The following is an 18,818-nucleotide window of genomic DNA, read 5'->3' as shown; positions in this document are numbered from 1 at the left end:
AGATTGACAGCGGCGCGTTTGCTGGCCTAAGGTGACTACAGTTTTTTTGATCCGATACCTGTTACGGTACATTGCGTGTTTTTTGCCCTTTGGAGATTATGCACCTTTGTTGGGCTGATTGGTACCTGTTCTGGCGCTGGTCTAAAGTCCTACCACATATAAATTTGTATATGATTGATATAATAGTAATACTTGACCCACTCGAACCCAAACGCTAACTCTCCCCCCTAACGCAAATATTGTTAGCAGCATAAACCCCGTACGAAAATGTGGTAGGATTCTAGGGCAGAACCACTGTTCTTTATTAAGTTAAACTTTTTAAGCAATGCTTCGAATGATAGCAAGAGGCCTTATAAGCTATTTAGCATTTGACAAATTAGGCCACATACAAATATTGTTTGGCAATGTATACTCGACAATGCCAAAAAAAGCACCTGCAAAAGGTAACACATTTCGGGCCGTCATAGGAACGCAACGACCTTGGACTTTTTACGGCGGCAAACTTCGCTACCTTCGGCTATAGAGTCAACTTATGCCATGTTCTAACTTATGAAAAGTATGAATATTTTTGAAATAAAACGTTGCTTTTCTATTTGTCAGATAATTGAACCGTAAAGGTCAAACGGTTTGGCTTCCCGGTTTATAGACATTGAAATCGCTAAATAAATATTTAACTTAACGTAGCCTTTTTCCAACGGTAATAAACACGTAACTTGGACTTGTTGGCTTTGACATTTATTATCAAGCTAAATTAGGAAGTCATGTGATAGGATTTTTGTTTGTAAAAAGTTGTAAAACCTTGGTTGAAATCCAGTGCCACAAGTCAATGAGCAGTCTTCCCACAGCCCAAAAAGTAACCAGGCGGGATCGGCTCCGACAGCACTCGTATAAGAGATCATTGTGGTCGTACCAGCAGTAGCAGTAGTTGCAGTGGTCGAACCGGAACCAGACGACCCAGTAGTGGTCGAAATTGGTGAATCGTGTAAAACACTGCTTGGTTTGGTACACACAGTTATAGACGTTTGGACTTAACTACTTTGGACGTTTTACGGCAGCAAACTGCGCTACATCGGTCTTGCCAACAACCAGTTGTTCCAAGCGCCCGATCTCGAACCCGAAGAATACCCGGAGGTGTTTCTGATGGACGTCTCCGACAACCAACTGGAAGAACTGCCTCGAATCCCAAGCAGCGCCCTGCAGTTTTACGGTACCGGAAACAAGGTCAAGTCCTTGTCGGCTTACGCTTTTTCCGCGGCCTCTGCACTTGAAGATCTTTATTTGCAGGGCAACGAAGTCGGTAGCATCGCCAGTGGGACTTTCGACGGAGCACCTAAGCTTCAAAGCATCAACATGATGGTACGTTAATTAATGTTTGCCAAGTCTGTGATTCTCAACCTTTTGTGGTTTACGGCAGCCATCAAAAATAAATAATAAGTAGATTTGGGCTCCCCGACTGGAATTTCTTTAAGTATCTTACTATAATGTCGCTATAAATGGAGCTGGAACAACACAATCAACTTCAATCATGTAGGAAAATGTCATTTGATATTATGGTCTCTAATCGTGCACAAATAGTTGTATCACGATGCTTACCAATTGAGCCACAATCAGATTCTTAAAAATTCTTAAATACCTAGCGGCACTGTTAAGCATTAGAAACAGCACACCAGGGCGCCGCGGCACCCCGGTTTAAAACCACTGACCTAAGTCAATGGTGCAGTTATGCCACTGTTTTTAAAAGTCCTGTGAACGAAATGACTTTACTTGATTAAAGTTTATTGGACGAATGTATTGGCCTTGACTAAAGTCATTTTGTCAAATACATTGGGTTAAAATTAAGTGTTTTAATTAAATATTTTTAACTAAATTGGGTTATTTGTCTGAATTTAATTACGTAAAACAATTTTCATGTTCTATATGGCGTTTTTTGTTATTTTTTATTGAGTTGTTACTCATAGCCGTCAGATTTTACCCATTTTAATAGTTTAACGTTTTATTTTTGTTCGAAAGACTTGACTTGAAGTTGACTTGCTCTAAATCTAATAATGGCTTGACCAGAACTTAACTTTAGCAACTTATCACTTGGACTGGGCTTAACGTGTTATTTTTGCAGTAGACTTGATTTGGAACTGACTTGTTACATTAATGACTAGGACTTCACTTGTTATTTATTGAAAATGACTTGACTTTAACTTAGTTTTTTACAAATTGCTCGACTGGGACGTAAGTTGTTTCTAAATGACTTTAAGACACTGCGTTATGCTATAACTGATGATGCCATTACTTTATTTGGCGAAATGCATATTTATATTAAAAGTTTTAGACCTTACTGACTCATTGTTATCCAAAACGTTGCGCTTAAGCTAATATAATCAAGTAAAGTTTATCAAAGCGGATAAATCGTTAAAACTTGCAATAAAAAGGCCAAATCTTTCCCAAAAGCCAAGTCAACCAGCAAGCTTCTTAATACGCAGGGCAACAAGCTATCAGCGATTTACGACGACACATTTGGTCATCTTCACGCGCTACAGGGACTCGATCTATCGGAAAATCCGTCCCTGGGCTATTTGTCCTGTGGCGCCTTCGGCGAGTTCGCAGAAACCCTTAGCCAGTTATCCCTGAAAAACTGCAACTTCACTTATCTGGACCCGTGCGCTCTCAACCAGCTGAGCAACAGCAATCTGCAGATGTCGTTGGGAGGCAACCCGTGGCACTGCGGCTGCTACATGGAGGTAAAAAAAAACAAAGGCTTGGTTAGCGGGAGAGGGGTTACTTTTTCAAGGAGAGGTATTTATTTATTTTGGGGGTATGTACACTTTTAGGGGGTTGAATTTATTGGACGGAGGTCGTTTTGTTTCTTTATTGATTTTTTTATATACTGGTAGCTGGAATATGTACGATATTTAAAGATTTTATTTCAGTTTAAAGTTTGATAATTCTGCTAATTCAAATTCAAACTATGGTCGACCTACAAACTATAAAAACTGAATATTCCTATCGCTTGTGCCTTTGTATGTATTAAATGGCTTAAATTTTCGCTTGGCCTGTTTACAGTCATCACTTTGACCATCTACAGCGAAAAGTTTGTATCGTTTTCAATTAATGTGAAGAAGCAATTACTTAGTAAAATGCTAAACAATTCTGCCCAGCATTTTCTTGCTTACTCTACAATATCTGTCTAAAATTTGTAAAATTCAACTTCACAAACGTTGGCTGCAGAATTGCAACTGTATATTGCACTAATGAAGTTATAATACCGTTAAAATGCTGTTGGGTGTAGTTTTTAAATTAGGCCATTAAGTGTAGCACAGCCATTAATTTCAAAGCCCATACAAAAGTAAATAAATAAAAATATTTGAACGTTTAGAATATTTCAAAATGATACCCACTTCTGTATGGGCTTTGATATTCTTAATAACTTTAAACCATTAATTATGCTCCAAAGCCATTACTTTGCTTTTTAATTTGCCAGAGCTTTGCGGGTTACGTAGTAGACGCGGCCGAGTCAATCAGTGACATCGAGGAAATGCTCTGCGTCACACCGGCTGAGAAAGAAGGACAGCAAGTCAATGAGGTCGAGTTCGTGTGTGAGTGGACTGACGACGACCTTGCCCTCATTATTTCGCTCTCCATCGTCGGCGCCGTTTTGCTGTTTGGAGCCGCTTCTTTTGTGCTCTACAAATCCGCGCAAAAGAGTTCCAAGAAATCTATCAGCGATTCAGGTATATTTTGATGGAGCAGTGAATCTCAACCGGTGCGCCCAAGAAAAGAAGGAAAATTTAAAAAAATAAAAACCCTTTTTCCATTTTTTTAACTTTTTCTTGGCTAAGTGTTTCTCAGCCTTTTTATGCGGCGCCCAAATATTAGGCGTAAGTCTAGTTGTTTTTCTAGCCTGCTCTGCTTGCACCATTGATCAACAGATTTGGTGAGTCAGCGATGGCTTTCGGTGTACTATAAACCGTAATCGTTGGTCAATACACAGCTTCAGAAGGGCTAGATCTCAGTAGTCAACACACATATTTGTGTGCATGTTTCATTGAACAAATGATATGGTACTGTGGATCCCCTTCAATATGAAGTTGACTGTATTAACAGGTTGAGCAAGCACTGGCGTTTGGTTGTTTCTCGACTCGCTCCTCTTTGAGCCTGCTGGGTAGCTCAGTTGGTAGAGCGACGGTCCCGGTTTGACCTTAGGTCGTGAGTTCGAACCTCACTACAGACCAGTTGTTTCCTAGCCTGTCCTGCTTGCATCATTGATCGACAGGTTCGATTAGTCTTCAAATATTTTCGTTGGTCAAAACGCAGCTTCAGAAGGGCTAGATTGGGTTGTTACGTATTGTGTGTGTATCTTTTATTGGTGCAGGAATATTTCGAATTTCGTTTTATATTCACAGGTGGAAATGATCACTCGTACGTTCCATTCAACGCAGATGATGAGCAACAGGAAGCATCGAATGGTAAGAAGAACCAAGCATACATTCATGCTTCCAACCTGTGAAACGTCACCAGATGATGTCATAACCGTGTACCACGACATCGCAATCGACTTTTCCTAATTGCAAAAATCGAAGTTCCTAATTTATTGCTGGTATTGTTTTGGTGTGACATTGGCGAGAAAATCACCTTGGGATTGATAGAGCTGTTTTATCATTACACCTTACAAACAGTATAGATTTTGCTCAAACGGCGATTATCGCAAAGTTAGCTTTAAAGGGGCGTTTTTAATATTGATACCGTCGTACATAGAAGAGTTTAAAACTTAAAACTTCATCCTTATAGTGATACCCAATATTTTAACAAGAAAGCGACTGTTGTTTTTATTAGTTTTTAATTTGCCAAGAATATGCAAACTTGAGCTCTTATTTTATTTAGCGTCAATTAGAAGGACTGAAAATAATATTTGGGACAAAACTGTCTTAACGGGTAAACAAAATGCAATGGACTGTATTACAAATGTTGTTTGTTATAATTTGGAGTCGATGACAATACTATCTTATCTGAGCAATACCCATCCTCACAGTCTGGTATATCGTGAATTTTTTGCAAACCGGTGTTATCAGACATTTCAGTTGTTTTAACTAAACCTTTGCTGTCACTTTTTTGCAATCGCAAGTTTCAATACAATTACTCACAAAAAGTGCCGCAGCCAAATAATTTTTATCATGGCAGGCAATAGACGTTTATCAAATGGCTGAGATGTCTCGGAGGATTATTTTCGCTGCTTCAAAAACGCACAAACCTAATGACTGTTAATGCAGCCAGAGGCCAATCTAGGATTTTTGCTTAGGAAGGATCATGGCAATTTGCAGAAATGACGTCACGAATTTACCGCACAGTGTGACGTCCTGATACAAGTAACCTTAAGGAACTTATGCGCTAGTGTCTAACTGGAATTCTGTGGCAATATATTCGAGAAAATGTCGACAAAGCGTTTGCACAAAACGAAAAATTGTTTGTTTAATTTAAATTGACAAAACGATTGAATGAGGAGGTGACGAGATGGTTTGAGCGCACAATCATTTTTCGCACTTTACATAAAAGAATGATTTTTTCAAGATAGGTTTGAGCCAATAGTTGTAAGGACCATTGACCTCAGAGCTCTACACAACCGGTTCGTGAAGTTTGTGCGAAGCGCCAAAACATATAGTATACGACGTGCAGCAAAATATGCGATAAAAATATTTTCTGAAAACTCGCCAAATTGTATCGTTTATCTAGTTTCTGCTGACAAAACAAATAGGAACGTAAGATTTTCGCAAAAATGCAATTTTTGTAGAAAGATTTACCCTATAACGACCTAACTCATATCACTAAGCCACATATATAGGGTTTAAACGGAGCGCATTTTGTCTATTTTTTACTATTACAAAATAAGCAAAAAATATAGTGTCGGGGGTCGCCTCGTTTACTAAATTGCAAAATATAGGTGCGTTTCTGTAGCTGATAGCCCAAATTATAAATGTTGTGCTTAACGAGCTGTTACAACCTGTTACTATTACGTAACACGCGCGGTATTCTTCGGCAGGAATAAGAACTTTGTAAATGTTTAGCGACCAGCAGGTCAAATTTGCTTAGGCTTTGTTTTGTTGTTTGAAGTCTTCTTTGGATGTTTGGTTAGTGAGATAAAGGCAAATTTGTCGTTCCAGTTTCAAGATAATGTATTTTTTCCGCCAAAAAAGAGTTATATACATGTGTTAGGGAAGTATTATGTTCAATCCTGAGCCCCCCAAAATCGCTTAGAAGCAGTGGCGTAGCCAGCCGAAAATTTTTTTGGGGCCAAAAAGTTTGAACTTTTTTGCTTAGCTTTTGTTATTGTATTAACTGCCGTAACGAACACAAATAACAATGCTAGCAAACCGTTTCAAGCAGCAACTGACTGAGTGTTAACGCACTACTCAAAACCATTCAAAGAGCAAAAGCTGTCTAAAAGTACTAAAACTACATTAATGTATAGCAAACGTAATATTAACTACATCGTTCGTGAAGTAACAGTGCATGACAATTGAAGGTGTGGCATGCCAGTGGTCGACTGTTGTGGTACTGCTCATAAATGTTAAAAAAACAAATTATTAAAGAGTAAAATATCTATAAGTTTTTTTTGGGGGGGGCATGGCCCCTCAAGCCCCCCTGGCTACGCCTATGGTTAGAAGTCCTGTAAACATTAATTCATTGAAATCACAGTAAGCAAAAAATACTTTATTTATGATTTAATTCATGTTTTTACCAGCAATATGCCTAAAATACAGGCGATTTGTGTCCTATGTGTTTTTCTACACCTATATACAGTTTATCTTTCTAAAGAAGCCCAGTATCAAGTTAAACAAACACATTATTAACATTGGCCTTTTCCACTTAAGTTTTTACTTTATGTGAGCGTAATTATGATTCATTTCAACTGCAAAGTCTAATGGTCAAAATTTGAAATAGGCTAAGTTTGCTGTTAAATAGCAGGATCGCATGGTGTTATTTCGACTGAACTAAATTATTTTAACCTTAGGCCTACTGTTGTTTAGTTAGGTCACCATTACCTACCATTTTCTACTTTGTGTGTTTTGACGATTTTTACAACTCTGTAGAGCCGATAAAAGTTAGTCACTCATTAAACCCAGCTGTGCCATATTTGTAAAAGGGGTCAAAAATTCTGCCTAACAGCCAACACTTGAAGTAGTGAAACCATACGAACTCAAGAATAGAGTAAGAGTATGTTGTCTTTCTACAAGCAGTTAATTTGGAGGGTAAAGATATTGTTAAGATACTAAGTTTTAATAAAAAAAAGTGCGGCATATTTAAGATTTATGGGCAGATCATATTTTTTGGTCAACCAACTAAAAGTTGGTCAGGGAAATATTAAGTTAGACAGAATTTAAAAAAATAGTTTAGAATATTTGTGGGGGAATTTAAAAATTTATGAGAACATTAGTACCTGTTAAGGTGTTAGGCTAGCATTTGCTTTTCTGCTAGAAAGCCTTTTTAGCCTATCTTCTATTTTGAAGGTAATATTTTATTGGGAATTTGTCTGTAGGGGTAAAAAACTCGTGTATTCCAAAACATAGATGAGCTGGTATTCACAAATAAATTTGGTATGGGATCGGCACCGATGCCATCCTAATATCGGACCAGCGGCGTGGCCAGCCGAAATTGTTTTTGGGGGTGGGGGCAAAAAGTTTTAACCTTTTTTTAGCTTTTGTCATTGTATTAACCGCCGTAACGAACACAATAACAATGTTAGAAAACCGTTTTTGAGCACTTAAAGTAGTTAAACTATACATTAATGTATAGCGAACGTAATATTAACTTCATCGTTTGTGACGAAACAATGAATGACAATTGAAGGTGAGGCATGCTTGTGATCGACTGTTGTTGTACTGCTAATAAAACGCTGAAAAATCAAATTTTTGAGAGTAAAATATTTGTATTTTTTTTGGGGGGGCCCCTCAGGCCCCCCTGGCCACGCCTATGCATCGGACGAGTATCGATACTATCACTTGGCAACGGGTATCGGCTCCGATCCGATATTATTGCGATTTTTTTATTATTGCGAGAAAATTGCGATTTTTGTCGCCTGGGCCTAACAATACAACGGTAAGGCAAAACGTTTCTCAAGGGCGCGAATTTTTACGCTGACAATCCGGCCATATAAGCATTGCCAACAATTTAAACGCTGCTCCATTTTAGAACTGTAAAAGGTTGCTGAAACTGTAGGCCTGCTACTTAAAACAACATGACAGCGACAGCGTGAATCGTTTTGCCTACACACAACGCAATGTCACAAGTTGACCTTGCCCTGTTGATTTCCCTCACAACGGTTGGCGGGATTTTGCTCTTTCTCGTCGCTTCGTTGGTTTTCTACTTAACTCAGAGGTCTAGTCCAGAAAATCAAGGTGAGTCAATCGCAGTAGTGTTGACTCGTCATTTTCAAACAAGGAATCGAACCATTAGACTTTTGCGGTTCATGCTCGGTTCGGGTTCAAGGATTTTTTCGGTATCTGGTTCAGTTCCTGTTTCGGTTTCGAGCAATTTAAAAGTTCCGGTTCAGCTTTCGACCATTGTTATTTCAACACCGGTTTATAAAGGTCCGGTTCGGATACAATATAAGTTGCGTTAAATCTAAAAATGTGGTTCAATAAATGTATAGAGAATAATCTTTGAATTGTAAGGTATATAAGCTAAGTTAAGTGACGGATTAAAACAACAGCAATTAACTCATTATTGAAATCTTTAAAATATAACAAATCAACGTTTTACGGACATGGCGTAACTTAACTTTGTAAAATACAGGTTGTGACGTCTTGCTGAAGTGAACGGCTTTTGTTTACAGGTTCGGGTTCGGTTAAGGTTCAGTGGCGGTTCGACTCCTTAAAATCTTACAAAAAACGGTTCAGGTTCGGTTACGATTCGAAAAAAATTGACACAAAACCGGTTCACAAAGTTCCGGTTCGGTTCCGGTTCGACACCCGGTTTTCAAATGTCTTAAGTTCCACTTAAGTAAATCTCAATATAACTTTAGTCAAAGCCAAGTCCCCTTTCAAGTCATTGCCATATCAAATCAAATCTAAGGCATCAAAAAAATACTAAACATACAAAATCGGTCAGGTTCTAGTCTGAGCAACGTTTCACATAGCAACGTTTAAAGTTAAAATTATTATTTTTAATAAATTGACCTAAATGACCCAATTTCACAGAATGTATTTAATTAAAGCACTTAAATTCAAGTCAAATCGTTTGGGTAATGTACTTAAGTCAAGTCATTTTGCCCACCAGTCTGAGGCCAAGTCCAGTCATTACAGAGCACTGCCTTCTTGAGTGCATTTAAGTCAAGTCATTTTTTACCAAACATGCTACTTTGTCGAACGGCGTTTTTCATTTTCAAATTTTCAACCATGTAGGTTCATTGTTCCGCCTAAAAATACCAAACATTGTGTCTTTGCTATTCAAATTCCTTTGAGAAAAATGTACTTTTATAAAAAGCCATAGCAAATTGATTGAAAGTAATTCTATGACAGATTTATTTACAATTTCGCGAATTCGATAATTCTAATTGACTTGAATTTGAAATATTATAATTGTAGCTCAAATTTAAAAAAGCTAAAATAATTCTTTTGGACAAATCTGATTCTAATATAGCTGTTACGACCCTTAACAAGCCAACTTCAAAATGCCATTGTTGGACAATGTGTTTAGTGTAGTGTTTGAAGTTAAGGCTAAACTCTTTTTTTTTAGAGCCCGGGAAACGGTCTCGTGTATTGACCTCCGTTCCAGTTGTTTCAATCAAAAACCAATACGCAAAACAGTCACCTACATACGACGATGTAGAAAACGATACGACCACCGATCCAAAAGTGCTGCAGTCTTCAAGCAAACCCCAAAGTTACACGACCGACGACAACCACATTTATCAAGATATTGCCGAAGTCAGACCAGAATACAATGACAAGGGCGAAAACGTTTATGCGACAACAATTTGACTTTTTTCCATGTTATTTATCAAAAATATGTTTTTAGGTTATTCCAGATATTATGTAAAACATGTATAAAACACGTGAATGTTGAAGTGTTTTAAGGGTATAAAAAATTATGGTGTAATATGATATTGCGCACAACTTTAAATTAATTATATCTTTGTTCATTTGGACCATTTAAATTAATTTTATTAGGTTTACAATTTGCCAAACAAATAACATTTGGTCGTTAGACACTTTTCAGTGACGTAACAATTGAGCGTAATACAATGTAACTAGTTCAATTTTGAGAGTTACTAAATTAAACAAAATTGCAAATAAACAAACTTATATTTCTGTTCAACTTTGAAATTCACGCAACAAAATGAGCCGAAGCAGAAGTAAAGCAAGTACTTCCAATAATAGTTTGACACAAACAGGTGATAAAAGGTACTTAGTTTTAGTTTTCAGACTAAGGTTTAAAAACAGTAAAGTGCTTAGAGCAAGTTTTAGTTAAATTTACTACAAAAATAATTACTGAAATAAACTTGAGTTTACCTTTATAACTAGTGCAATAAGCTTAGAAAGGTGACCAATTTAAATAGCAATAGTAATTTAGCTTACAACTGAGTATTTATACGTTAACAGAATGCTTTAGAACTGAGTAGAAGACATAAACAGCTCCATATTGTATTAAATATTGACATTTTATTCCGATAACAAATATTTTGGAAAATAAGTATCGCGATTCGATACAAGTGACATTACTACCGTACAAGCAAAAAAGATAAAATTGAAATGTTCAAAGATATATATATATTTTTTAGCATTTAGTGCGAAAAGTTGTTTTAGTGTTAAGCATAATACTTAAGTCCAGTTGCCAGCGTACTAGTTTTCGAGAAATTTAATGTTCAAGTTAAAATCACTGTGTTGGAAAGACAAATTATGGCAGAATTTGTATATTAATTTGGTATCAGAACGTCACCGATATCACCCTAATGTCGCCTAGTACCGAACTGCTACTTTGTATATATTATTATCGAACATCCCTAGTGTTAACCAGTGTTGCAATAGCTGGTCAGTTAGGGTGTAATGGTCGGTCAGTTACACGCGTTTTTTCTCCAGTCACTTTCCAGAAGAAGTTTCTGAAAATCCTGGATGTTCTGGAAAACGGCCGAGTTCTGTTTCCAGTCGGGGCGAACTCGACTCTAGGCTCGACGTAGAAGAGGAATACGTCCATGTAACAACCGCAACCACCGCACTTTCAAGCGAGTCAGTCCCCCTTAACGAATTACCGTTACCGCCGTCTTCGGCATCTACTGGCGATTCTAGGAATTCCAGGATTCTGAACAAGACGTCTGGCCACTCTTTAGCATCGTCTAGCGGTATTATAAATTCAAGTTTCACGCCGCATCCTGTCATGGGAAAGATGAGTCATTCAAGGATCTCTAATAAATCTTCGAGACACTCTCTAGCATCGTCTGGCGGCAGTAAAGCGTCAAAATTCGTGCCGCACCCTGTCTCCGGAAAGGCCAGCCAATCAGCGGTTTCAACTGAGTCTGTAACTCAGTCTTTAACATCAAGCGGAAATAAAAATTCCTACCTCAGGAATCAAACCGTTTCGGGAATTTCAAGCAATTCGAGGATTTCACAGAGTTCATCGGGACACTGTGTAGCGTCGTCTAAGAATTCGGACTTAACGCCGAAAAAGATAAATCACTGTGTTTTTCCCGGACCGAACGATAACTGTGGCGCGGTTATTGACCCGCCCCAATGCTGCGAGGAAGAACTGTGCGACAATTTCTTCGAGGTTCGAATGCACCAGGACGCAATGGAAAACATGGAGGGGACACTTAAAAAGATACAAAAGGACTTGGAACGAGCCAACAGGCGGTTCAGGCTGCATGAGGATAATATCGACGAGCTGCAGGTAAAATTTATGCTTAGCATCTGCCTTCTTGGATTTGAGTCACCCTTACGGCAGTGGTTCTCAACCTTTTATGGCTAGCAGCACCCCTCAGAAAAACTAAATAGATCACGGCACCCCTTACAGATTTTTTCGTAGGCAAATCACTAGAATGTCACAAACGGAACCGGAACAATAAACATCAACTCTATGCAACGAAGGAAGTTATAATTGGATTTATTCCACTTTAACCTTACACAAAAAGTTGTAAGAGTTAAGCAAAAATCAGATTCTTAAAGTTTCGCAAATATCTTTCGGCACCCTTGGGCATTAGAAATGGCACCCAAGGGTGTCGCGGCACCCCTGTTGAGGACCACTGCCTTACGGGGTACAGTTTTTAAATAAGATGCTGAAGTAATGCTTTATAACGTGTTTTTAACTCGGAATTATCACTGTTCCATCATGGCTTTTTTATACCTTTATGCACCTATACAGATATTCATTTCAAAAATAGAGCTTATGCCAAACAAATACTGACCCCATTTCCTACACTTGCTTCATTGGCTAGGGATAAATTCGATAATTGCTGGTTAATTAAAGTTTAAAACACTATATAGCTCTTGAGTCAAGTATTGCACTAAAGAAAAACCCAAAGCTAAATTCGACACATTATTCTTAAACGTTTTCGGTAACTCATTTTGTCCTTAGAGTGCTACATGAAGAAAAAAATCAAGGCGATAAAAAATCATCGAAAGTTATCGTCTTTACACTTATTAAAACTGTGGCTTTTGATATCGTTTCAGGAGCGGCTTTACTTGTGCGAATTTGGAACCCCCGGCACCTTCATGGCCAACGTCAAGTTTTACTTGGCGCTGTTCAAATGCGTCATACTGCCGCTTATAGTGATCGAGGTCCTATACCGGGTTTTGTACGGTGGATGATTTTCCATTTTTGTCGAATCTCGTTAATTTTTATGCGTTCGCTTCACGAAAAATAAGACCAAGGCGAAATATTTGCAAGGACAATAGGGAAACTTCGCGCTTTTTGCATTTCAATTTGTTAATAGAAACTATAGCCTATACTAGAGCTTAAAATACGACAATATTTTAGTTAAAAAAGAAGGTGCACCTTTACCTAAAGACGGGCAATAATAATTTGATCTGTATTGGTAATGTTGTTCTTTTCGTCTTGCTTTGAGTAGTATTATTATTGTTGTTTGTAACGGGAATAATGCCTATCAAGTCTGTCAGTTATTGGTCAGTTTTTCATGTAAAAAGAACCGAATCGTAAGGACCTAAATAACAGCAATCAATGAAACACCTTACGCTGTATAGTTAGCCCAAGGCAGCATCAACAATTCTAATTACGCAAGTGAAAATTACAAGGAAAAGTTGTTAGTATAGACATTCTTGCTACATCGGGAGCCTTTCGACAAGTATGATATGTGTGCCGTTTTTGTTCGTCAGTACGATTTCTCAAGGGCCAGTTCGCAGTTGAACACACATGTACACCGAAAGCCATCAGAGCAGCTCCAGAAGGGCTAGATCACAGTTGTTAACACACATATGTGTGTGCAAGTTTTATTGTACACACTTGTCACTTGTGTATGCATTTTTTAGAATGGACATTTTGGGTTTCTGGGCAGCACATTGAGAGGTATGTCATTCCCTAGGGCCCAACTGCAAATGCTGCCCTGATATCCATTAAACCGAAACTGGGTGTAAAACTCTCCGACCATATCCTCACGCGTTCTTCTGAACGTCGCCTTTAGAACTTTGTACGCTTTGAAGTTCTAATCCATCACGCTTGCCCCTGATCTCTGTTTATTTATATGTTTCGTCGCCCGGTTTCAACTTTGACGTTCGAAGGGAAACGCATCAATTAGTTGGCGAAGCACGTGTGATTGATTAGCTGCTGCCGATGCATGTTTAAAAGCCACCACACACATTATATCAATGCTTGGGTCAGAATTGAGATTCAAGGTCCCGTGATAAAATATTCGGTGAAGGGATTTGTGATAAATGCTTTTTCGTGATATGTTTGATCCTGTTGGAAGGCAGTTAAAGTTTGGTAAATAACTGAAAAAAATTTTGGTAATAACTAAACAATGGTTCACCTGAGAGACTATTGCAACTGAGCGACGCAGAAACGTTGTATATATGGCGATATCCATTCTTTCATTGCTAAAAGATAAACCGGTATTAATCAGGATAAAAAAATATAAACTTTGAAGTTTCACAAAACATGACAAGAGCTTATTACCGGCAATCTAAATTACGTTCCAAATCGACAATTTAAACGTTAAATCTCATAAATCGTCGCCTTGAAAAATCATACACCCCCATTGTGTAGCTTGGTATATATACTGTTTTTTTTTCTTTTTTAAATTTTGCAGTTATTTAACGTTATTTGACGTGAGGTTATCCAGTTATTTTCCCCTACTATTTATGCAACTAAAAAAAGTTTGTTTTACTACTTTGAGTAGGCAGTCAATATAAATCTTTCTTTGCAGCGCTAGCTGTTTAATTAAAAGGGAATTAAAGGCGTTTTTATGAAACGCGCCACAATATTGCCGCAGGCTGTGATTCAAATTTCATGAAACAAAATCTCGCGCTCGATGCCCAGCTAAACGTAAATGTGTACACAGCAGGAACATGAGTCAGTATGACATTACAGCACGTGTTACAAGAATACAGCCTAATAAGATAAATTATTTTGCGGTTTTGTAATGTAATTTGCGAAATAATGCGGCGCAACTGCACTAAAAATGGCCTCATTTGGTGCGCAGAAAGTCAGCAATTCAGACAAGAAAAGCATCATATGTCAGCCCATGTAAAATTTCTCAAAAAGCGAAAGTTTAAAAGCCCGTTGCTTTTAGAGACGAAACCTTAACTGGCTTGAACCGTTAAAACAAAACGACGGAGATGGAAAGTAGGCCTATCGCTTTTTATAGCCAAACTGGCCAAAAGGCAAAAAGGGTAAAAAAAACGTGGCCGAAAGAGGTTAGCTTACCAACATTTTACAGCTCTCCAATTTAAACTGGACAAGAAGCCTAACAATTGAAAAAAGCGTGACTAGCAAATTAAGCCTAAAACTTTGTTAAGGATACCTTGCTAACTGCCAAGAGGCGGGAAAAGGCAAAAATCGAGGTTGGAAAGGGTGCCTTGGCCTAGTCTAAGTGGCCCAGCAACTTGGCTAAAACGTATGTGAAAACAAGGAACAGATTGGAAGGCAGAGGCTGACGATAGAAAGACGCACCCATGCGTGTCCGTTGTTTGCTTTCGCCCGAGCGAATTTCACGCTCGGCTGCACACGTAATGGCGACCTTTTTCGAGCGGTACGTTTCGACTTTTCGCCCGTGCTTCTACAATGCTGTGAATAACCGATAGTGACTGACTGACTAACTAACGACTGATGCTGATGTGTTTGTCTGCTGCTGCGCCCCGGGGCTCATATTGAATCGAAAGGCGACGAGGAGACCTCTTGGTTTTTGATGTATTAACTTGCCTGTCGCTGTTAGGCGCGAAAATCCGAAATAACTGTTTAATTTAGTCCGAAATGACGTACAGAGAAAACCCCGTAAAGCTACCTTTGCCTAAAGAGTTGGTTTTAACCTGGAGAAAGACAGAGAAAAGTTGTTTGGGACTGTGTCAACAGCATCGCACAGCTTCACGAATTAATCGCTGATTAACTTGAACGTGCACGTATTTGTAGCTTAGTAAATAGGTCGTGACCACAGCAGCACTGTTACCGAACAATGCAGGTAATAAAAAGGGCGGTAAAGCTGCTGTTAAGTTAGAGCAGTGCATAATACAACTTTGTCGGCCAAGTTTAGAAGGCTTGTAGTTTTGCACCGTGGCAAAGGTACAATTTGTCGGAGAATTGTTTACGAAGCTACGCAGTACAGACAGTTAAAGATAGCTATCTCTGTTTTCGCCACATATGTCTGCGGAATGTATTTGTTAGCAACTGGCATCGTGTAGAATTCGTTTTGGTGCATCTGTCAGATGTAGCGGCGTGGTTTCGTACCGTTGTTCTGATTTAAAAAGTGTGCTGGTAAAGGTTTTAGTTGTTCGACAATTTGTAAAGTACTTGATAAGGTAATACAGAGTAAGTTTTATTATTGTAGGTCAGTTGGCTTTTAAAGATTTTTGAGCTGGCGACGCGCCAAAAAAGGCGCACATAAAATGCTATTAAGTTGCTTCCCTATGAAAATGTCAATAGGGGGCTATTTTCTCATGGGGGACTATGAAAGTTTTAGTGATGACGTCACAAAGTCATGACGTTACGTTACACAACAGTTGATCTAAAAACACTTGTCGATCTTGAGCGAACTCGTGCACAAATTGCAGCTAAATACAATCTAAATCGCCCAAATCGCGAAAATAATTATAAAGCTTGACATCACAGCAATTCTAGTTTAGTGGAATTTAACAAAAAATGTACTTTATAAATTCACACGTGACGTAACATTTAATACTATGCATGGAGTTATTGGGTTGAATAGATTTCCTTCAAACGGATAAAAACATAGTAAAAATGGAGCTAAGTTTGCGAAGAGAGAAATATATTCGCATTTTTATAGTAAAAGTTGGCCGAAAATATGAATCATGGCCTAATGACCCCCCCCACACTCTATTAACAACTACACTAGTGTCCCGCTAGATAGTTTGACAATCGCTTGTGTAACCGCATAAAACGCTTGTCGCAGGTGACACACAGTGGATGTCCGGCTAATTTATGAACGCGTATTACGTACTTGGACGCAAATGCAGTTTTCTTGTCCCGCGGTTAGGTAAACATTGCTGAAGTACAACGGGGTTAGCTTACGTGCTTGTGAACTGCGATCTTTAATCATCATTCTAGGCAGGCGTTTATCGAAATGTAGGTATTGCTGTAAGCCGGGGTTTAACGAGGTCTGTTGGGTTCGTGATTCGTGATTAATTGCTGTATTATCAATATTTTTATTCTGAATACTACACACACGGTTATCTAGTTAAGCCTTTAATATTTTATTAGAAAGCAGGTGAAAATATCGGCACATTTTTTAAAGTAGAGCGATATTGATGCTGATCTGATTCCAGAGTAGGTTTTTCTTGTGTGTTGCGACGCCTTACCTCAAATATCAGTGGTAAATTTGTTGAGAAAATTCATTGAAAATAAACGCCGTTGTTGCATTTTTATAGGATAATGCCGATGACTTGATGAAATTTAATTAATACTAGGAATGGAGAATAAGATTATATAGCATTGAACATTTTTGTTTGGATAGTTATTCTGTTCGCCCAACCACGAGTTATAGTTATCAGATTTAATACAAGGTATCGGACATCCGGAAGTGCAGATTATACAAAACGCAAGATAAACAGTGTTACAGGATAATAGAGTGGTGACTCATAACCACGCCGAGAGACAGGTATTCGAGAACCCGAACGAGTGCTCTTGATTACCCTCTTTGGTGACGTATATGCTTTATGACGTAGGCTGCCCATTGACGATGCAAAAATATGGTTTCGCATAACATCTCTAAGGGTGATTGACGACCATCGATTTTAGATTGGACGCTTAGCATATTTGTAGCGAGCCTGTTTCTAATTCACGCGCTAAATATATGTACACAGCACCTAGGGAGAATTTAGCGAAGATTGTTGCAGCGCTGCAGACCAATGAGACAGCTGAATTAGCGATGTTAAAAGCAAATACCTCGTTATTTAGCAACTGTTGTACAATCCTATATCAATTGCGTGCCAGGCTTAGGATAGCTGTACACAGGAAGATCCCCAGTGTTGTAATAAGTTGATGCACCTAAGTCACTGTTTTCAAATGACTTAGTTTGCTGTTAAGCATTTTTATGTAACATTTTATATAAATTTGAGCTATTCTATCTCACGTTTTGCACGTAAAACGATTAAATTGCTACACGTTGTTTTTGGTTATTTTATCCATTGTTTTTGTTGGACTGGGACTGGGACTTGATTTGCTAATTTTTGAAAAAACTATAGACTTGGACTTAAATTATACGAAAACCCATTTGATTTGGGCTTTAATTCATTTCAAAATTTACAAGTGTTTCTAATGTTTTAAACAAAAGGTCTACTAGTTCTGAGTTTGTTACTACGGAATGTCAATGACATAGTTAGGGAAATTAACAAACAAACACTCAATTTTTTTATGCATAATGTTTAGAGGTTGTAGTAACACAAGGTAACATATTGCGAATAGTTCGAGTATCTCTTTATTCCTGTTAAAATGATTAAAGAGATATTCGAAACCTTCAAAACGATACTTACTTCTATATACGCTTTGTTATTCTAAAAACTCAATTTGTGTAGAAATTCCTGCGAAAGTTAAAATACTCGTACAGGATGAGCGATTTATTGTCTTCTGCCAGAACGTTTTCAGCTGAGTGATTAGCACGGCGATGTTAAGCCAAGCGCAAACGCTTAAGCACGCCAAATATGTAGCGCTTAAGCTTCAAAAAAGCATAAAGACCTTCTGTTTAGAGTTGTTGGACGAACGAAAACTTCCAGCGGGAGAAAGTTTGAATTCTCCACCGTGCACGAAAGTATATATTTTGCTTGGCTTTTGTATTTCAGGCATACTTGTTAATTTTCTAGTTAAGGCAGGGGTGGGCAAGTTTTTGACTGGTGGCCGCATGAGAAACAATAAGACAGGCCGGATCAAAAATGAGATTTAAAATAAACATAATATAAATCTTTAAATACAAAATTCCAACAAATATTAGATTTAAAATAGATATAAATAGGCTTCCTATCGCAAAAGCTATTTTCGGAACACTGTATGAATGACTTCAAATCATTCATACCTTTGTAAATATCCTAGTTTTTGAAGCTGGTGTTGGTAGGAATAATTGAGTATGTTTGTCAAGTGTAATTTATTCAATCGGACTGACTGTGCAAGTTTACGCTGGTATCACTGAAAATGTATGTAGGTAGGCTCCCTTGAGATTAGGC

Source organism: Ascidiella aspersa, chromosome 9 (assembly GCF_963924565.1).
Source record: "Ascidiella aspersa chromosome 9, kaAscAspe10.2, whole genome shotgun sequence".
NCBI lineage: Eukaryota > Metazoa > Chordata > Ascidiacea > Phlebobranchia > Ascidiidae > Ascidiella > Ascidiella aspersa.
The sequence above is the reverse complement of the archived record's forward strand: the minus strand, read 5'-3'. Positions refer to the sequence as shown.